The sequence below is a fragment of the Monodon monoceros genome, unplaced genomic scaffold (genome assembly GCF_005190385.1).
Source record: "Monodon monoceros isolate NGI ecotype Baffin Bay Population unplaced genomic scaffold, NGI_Narwhal_1 Super_Scaffold_13, whole genome shotgun sequence".
NCBI lineage: Eukaryota > Metazoa > Chordata > Mammalia > Artiodactyla > Monodontidae > Monodon > Monodon monoceros.
In genome coordinates this window covers 69,654,055-69,660,003 of record NW_021703769.1, presented here as the reverse complement: position 1 = coordinate 69,660,003, position 5,949 = coordinate 69,654,055, and the positions used below count along the sequence as shown (strand labels likewise).

The window sequence follows — 5,949 nt, the reverse complement described above, 5'->3', positions numbered from 1 at the left end:
TAGTGTGCGCTGAGTCTGCCCTGGGTGATGTGGAATCTTGAAGGCATTTAGTCCATGTTGCCCACTTGAGAGATGCTGTAATCCCGGCTGTTTATCCCACAGGTGACTGGGGGCGTTTGGAGGTGGGTGGACGTGGAGGAAGAATAGCTTTTACAGCTGGTTTTCTTTTTCCTAATCCACCACTGCAGCCTCACTCTCAGGCTAATTCCAAACACGGGAGCCCACTCAGATGCTCAGTCGTTGGTCAGTCGCTGGTCAGAAGTGCCCAGTGTGCTGACCCAAACGACTCCTACACTGATTAACGGTGTTTTCCCAAGGGAATGTGGCTGGGTGGCACCGAGGTGGCCCAGTGACCCAGGGGACCGGGCTCTCTCTCATCCCAGCTTTCTTGTTTATGAGCTGTGAGACTTCAGACAGGTCACGTCCCTTTAGGTGGAAGGAGCTCAGATTTCCCATCTGAAAAATGAGAGTTGGATGAGGAAATCTCTAATTCTAGAGCTGACATTTCCAGTCTCTGGCAAAGCTTGAATAAGACATTAAAGCGATTTATTATTTGAGCTGTCATTAAACTACAAAGACCCTGTGTGGAAATCGGGGCTATTATCATGGTGTGTGGTGAAGTGCTTCCTAATATTTTATGAATTAATCGTGGCCTCATTAGAGCCCCCCTGTGAAGGGGCACCCGTGTGCTATAAAACCGGACCCGTATGTATGTGGGGGTGAGTGGACGATAAAAAATTACTGTCACTGAGACGGGCTACCGAAAAGCTGGCAACTGGGGTTCCCACGAGAGAAGGATCCTCACCTATTTTATTTAAATTAAAAAGGCACCATAGAAACCCAATTAATATACATCTTCTTTAAAAAATAGGGCTGTTGGGACTTCCCTGGTGGTCCCGTGGTTAAGAATCTGCTTTCCAATGCAGGGGGCGCGGGTTTGATCCCCGATCGGGGAACTAAGATCCCACATGCTGTGGGGCAACTAAGCCCGCACGCCGCAACTACTGAGCCCGTGCGCCGCAACTAGAGAGCCTGCCCACCACAACGAAAGATCCTGCATGCCGCAAGGAAGATCCAGCGTGCTGCAGCTAAGACCCGATGCAGCCAAATAGTAGAATTAAAAAATATGTAGCTTTATATATTAGTGTATATAAAGGAGAGGAGAGAGTTTGCGTGCTAGCCACTCTCCTATTTCATAGTTGGGGAAACTGGCAGTCAGAGAAGTTCAGAAATTTGCCTAGTATAGGGGTTCTCGGCCGCATGCGGGGGCTGCTACTGGCATCCAGTGGGTCAGGGCCAGGGATGCTGCTAAACATCTTACAGCGCACAGGACAGTCCTAACAACAGAGAATTATCTAGCACCATATGTCAACAGTGCGGAGGCTATGAAACCCTGGCCTGGTATCACCCTGCTAAGATCTCCTGGAGTCCTAACCCTGCCTTTGTTGCCACGCCAGTCCTGCGTGGGCACCCTGTGAGCCTCAGTTTCTGATCTCAAAGATGGGCCCATGCTTAGAGCTGAGATGTTACCAATGTTTTTCTGTGTTGCACACTCCCTGGAGAAAGTGATGAAAGCTATGGGCCTTCTCTCTTCAACAATTTGACAGTATTTTCCCTTCTCAATATACTCTTTTAGAGTCTGCTTTTCCATTATTGTCATAAATGTTTCTCCACATTTCTGCAGTCTTAATAATGATCATTATTAAGTGCTTCATACTACTCCGTCCTATTCACAAAGCAGTATTTCCTGAGTCCTTCCTGTGTTGCTGGGCATTTATTTTATTTTTAGTTTTTGGATTCCTTGTAGTTTAACACCACAATGATTATCTTCTTGAATAGAACATTTTTGTTTGTGGAATCATTTCCTTAGGACAATTTCCCAAGAGTATTTCTCTTTCTCTCCCTCTCCCTGTTTTCTTTTTCTCTTCTCTCCCTCCCTTCTTTCCTTCCTTATTTTATTTGATTTAATGAAACATTTTGGAATAATAATATATGCACATGATTTAAAATTAAAAGGCGTTAAACAATGCACAGTAAAAAGTCTCCTTGTTCCCAGCCACCCACTTCCTCTCCCAGGGGTGACCTCTGGTAGCACTTTTCAAGTATTTGTATATATTCATGTCTTATAAATGGGGTCACGCTATGCCCACTGTTCTGCTTGTGGGCTTGTGTGGGAGCAGATCTCCTTTGGACGGGAGGGGAGGCAGAGAAGGCCTCTCTAAGGAGGTGACATTTGAGTGGAAGCCTAGAAGATGGTAAGAATGGAAGGAAGAGTGGTATAGGAAGATGAGGCAGCAAGTGCAAAGGCCCTGGGGTAGGAATGGGCTGGCAGATTGCAAGACCTCGAAGGAGGTCAGTGGGGCTGTTGCGGAACAAGAAAGGTCAAATTGCTTGGGAGAGAACTGGTCGTACAGAGCCTTGCTGGCGGTGGTATAAAATTTGGACTTTATGCTAAATACACTGGGATGCCTTTGGGCTTTTAAGCAGAGAGGTAAAAGGATATGATTTGCATTGAACAAAAGAGCATTTTGACTGATGAGTGGAGAATATTGGATAGAGGCAGGAATAGGAGACTTAACAGGTGATGGGCCAGGTGAGAGATGCTGGTGGCTTGGCCTCAGGGGGAGGTGGAGAGAACTAGATGGATTCAGGGTATAGCTTGATGATACAGCCAACAGGATCAACTGACAAATTGGATGTGGAGTGAGGGAAAGGAGGCACTGAGGACAACTCCTAGACTTTTGTTCTACACACATGATTGTGTCCACTATTGGGATGGAGAAGATTGAAGTGGGAACAGATTTTTGTTTTTATTATTTATTATTAATTTGTTTAGCAGGAGGGGAGGGAATCTTGAGTTCAGACTGGCCGTGTTAAGTGTATTGTGTCTGTGTGACAGCGCAGAGGCCATGTCAAGTAGAGGGGGCATGGTAGGGGCGATGGGGTGAGGAAGGGAGATGGCGGGGAGGATGGGTTGAGGTTACCTGGGAGTGCTTAGTGCATACATCAGTGTAGGAATCTACCAGCTCTGCATGTTATCATTCATGGTTTTTTTGTTTTGTTTTGTTTTGTTTTGCTTTTTGTGGTACGCGGCCTCTCACTGTTGTGGCCTCTCCCGTTGCGGAGCACAGGCTCCGGACGCGCAGGCTCAGCGGCCATGGCTCACGGGCCCAGCCGCTCCGCGGCATGTGGGATCCTCCTGGACCGGGGCACGAACCCGCGTCCCCTGCATTGGCAGGCGGACTCTCAACCACTGCGCCACCAGGGAAGCCCATCATTCATGTTTTTTATTTTGTAACTTTCTAATTTTCCAAAGCAAACGTGGCCTGTAGTGAATTTAAAGACATCGGTTGGATGCTTGTATTTGGATTTTAGGAACCCTCTTACTTGTTTCAGTAGCTTTACCTAATCTATGGGAGAATCAAATCTGCTGGATACCCAAATTAAGAAAAGAAGTGTGTTTCTCATTGAGTTCATGCGTCTCCAGCCATTTCCACCCTGAAAGCCAGGGGTGCTCACTGGAGAGGAACCTTCCGGTATAGAGCTGGAGCTGTCTCTTCTCTTTCCTGTGTATCTTGAAAACCCAAGAGACGCGGCTCCCTGCTGATCTTGGCATAATACATTCTCATTGCTTTTTCATTATAAATCCTAATATTCTCTATTTCTAGATTATTTTCCTTTCCAGCAGGGTTGTAATTCCTGTCAAGGCTCAAAAAGCCCCAGGATGCAGTTTTTTTCCCCCTGTGACGTCAAGGCTCTCCTTGGAGGGGCTGCTGATGGAAATTGGCACGGAGCTCACCTTCTGTGCTCTGCACATCCAGAAAGCGAGTCTCGTATTTATGTTAACATTTACGTAAGGTAGCATTAACTGATTCATCGGGCAGCTGTTTATAGAGCACCATCCGTGTGCTGGGGTCACAACTGTGCTTATCTCTCAGGTCACCTCAGCTTGCTACAAAGAATCTAGGATCTTAAAGTAGGCAGGAAATTAAGGTCACCCCTCTGGTGAAGCCTCTTATGAATGTCTAAATGGACACATCCATTTGGAACCTAGAGGGGCCTCATGTTCTTGGACACCTTACTTGGGAAAGTTAATGGATGAGCTCAAGCAATGATGCTCATACTAATGAACCACTACAGCATGGCCTGTGCACAGTTACCATAAAGGACGGGGCTGAATCCCATCCCTTTCCCAGTCCTGAGTTCCTGGTATGGGAATTGAGATACAAAAATGAATAAGGCAACTTGTTTGGCCACAAGTGACAGAACTCAAACTGGTTGAAGCAAAAAGACTTTGGGAAAAAGAGGCTTAAGCAAACAAGATTTTATTGGCTCACGCAAGGGAAAAGAGATGGCTTCAGGCTCGGTTAGATCCAGGTGCTCATATGATGTCAACGGGATTCAGTGTCTTTCTCTCCACTTCCCTTTGTTTCTCCTTCTGTTTCTGTTTTTTTTTTTTTTTCCTCTCCATTTCAGAATTCTTCTTTTTTTTTTGTTGGATTCACTCTGTGGTAGCCCCCAACAGCTCCATGTATTTATTCACCCCAGTTTAGCACCAGTAAACCTCCCAGGCAGGGCTCGTTAGCCAGGTTTGGGTCACTTGACATCACTAACCCTGCCATTGTGAAGAATGTGGCCCTGATAGTCTAGGCCTGGGTCACTGGCTCACCGCTGGAGTGAGGGGTGGAGTCAGCCCCAACAGAATCTCACACACTGAGGGTGGTGGTGCCCCAAGGAGAGTCAAGATGCTGCTACCAGAGTTGGGGAGCATGGGTGCTGGGCCGGCAGAACCACAGACAAGCACCTTGCTACATCTTTCTTCAAAGGGCTTCTCCATGCCTCTGTGTCTTTTGCAAGCACTTCCCTTCTGAAATGGCCCCCACCCAGTCCTCCTGGAAAAGTCCTTCCTCCTCTTGCTTCGAGGTTGTGCAAGCAAGGCTCCCTCCATCTGTGACCTGGTTGGTGTGCCTCATCTCGCCCTGTTCTCTGTCCCCCCCAGCTCACAGAGAAGTGCGGAGTCATCTCTCCGCCCACACTCTGTCATAATTACCTGTTCACCGGTGAAAGTGCGGTATTCATGAGGGGAGCCCCGGTGCAGTCAAGCCACTGTGAGTCATCTAGGGGTCACCCACATGTCCTTTGAGCCTAATTCAAAGTCAACGCTGCTTCCCTGATGAAGCTTCCTTGGCCCCTGTAGGTGGGGTTAGCTGCTCCCGCTTTGTGCCCCCATCACTGAGGTATTGAGAGGGGCTGGGAATTAGACTGCACCAGGTTACTACCTGCTGGTCCGACCTCTGGCTCAAGGAGGGCCCCAGAGACCTACAGTGAGGCAGACAAATACTGAGACTGACCCATCATAGGTAGGCTGCCTGGAGGACAGGCCACTCCAGGTAACTGAGAATTCTGGTGAGAGGCCAGAGCTCTTGGTCGCAACCATTCTTGAAAATCCATTTGAGATAAATCAGTGCCCCTTGGGGCTGGGCTGTGCTGAACTGCACGATGGATGCCTTTTGGGGATCTTTGACCTTGACCAACCTGACCTGCAGCCTCTTGAACACAAGCCTTCCTTGCATGGGTCTGGGTGTGTAGCTGGCGTAGGAGACTGGGGAGGAGGCAGACTCGCAGAGGGCACACTCCAGAAGTTGTTTTAAAAAGTACATTTTAGGGAGCGACCAAGTGGTGCCAGGCCAGGTGTGTGAGTCCGTCAGTCCTTCCGTGCCCGAGCTGGAGACCAGCCCCGGAGGCCGCCCGGCACTTAAAAAAAGTACGTTTCAATTTGAACTTTTTTTTCACAGCCGACATTCTCTGCCAAATTCTCCCTCAGGACAGCACAACCAATACACACACACACACGCTCAGGACAGCACAACCAATACACACACACACTCACACACACACACACACATGCTCAGGACAGCACAACCAATACACACACACACACACACACAC

General features: G+C 48.2%; 1 protein-coding gene across 2 annotated transcripts in view; it reads left to right on the top strand.

The window, feature by feature from the left end:
• GSG1L (GSG1 like) overlaps window positions 1-5,949 on the top strand; it is a 215,388-nt gene that overhangs the window by 34,106 nt on the left and 175,333 nt on the right. The window lies entirely within an intron of this gene.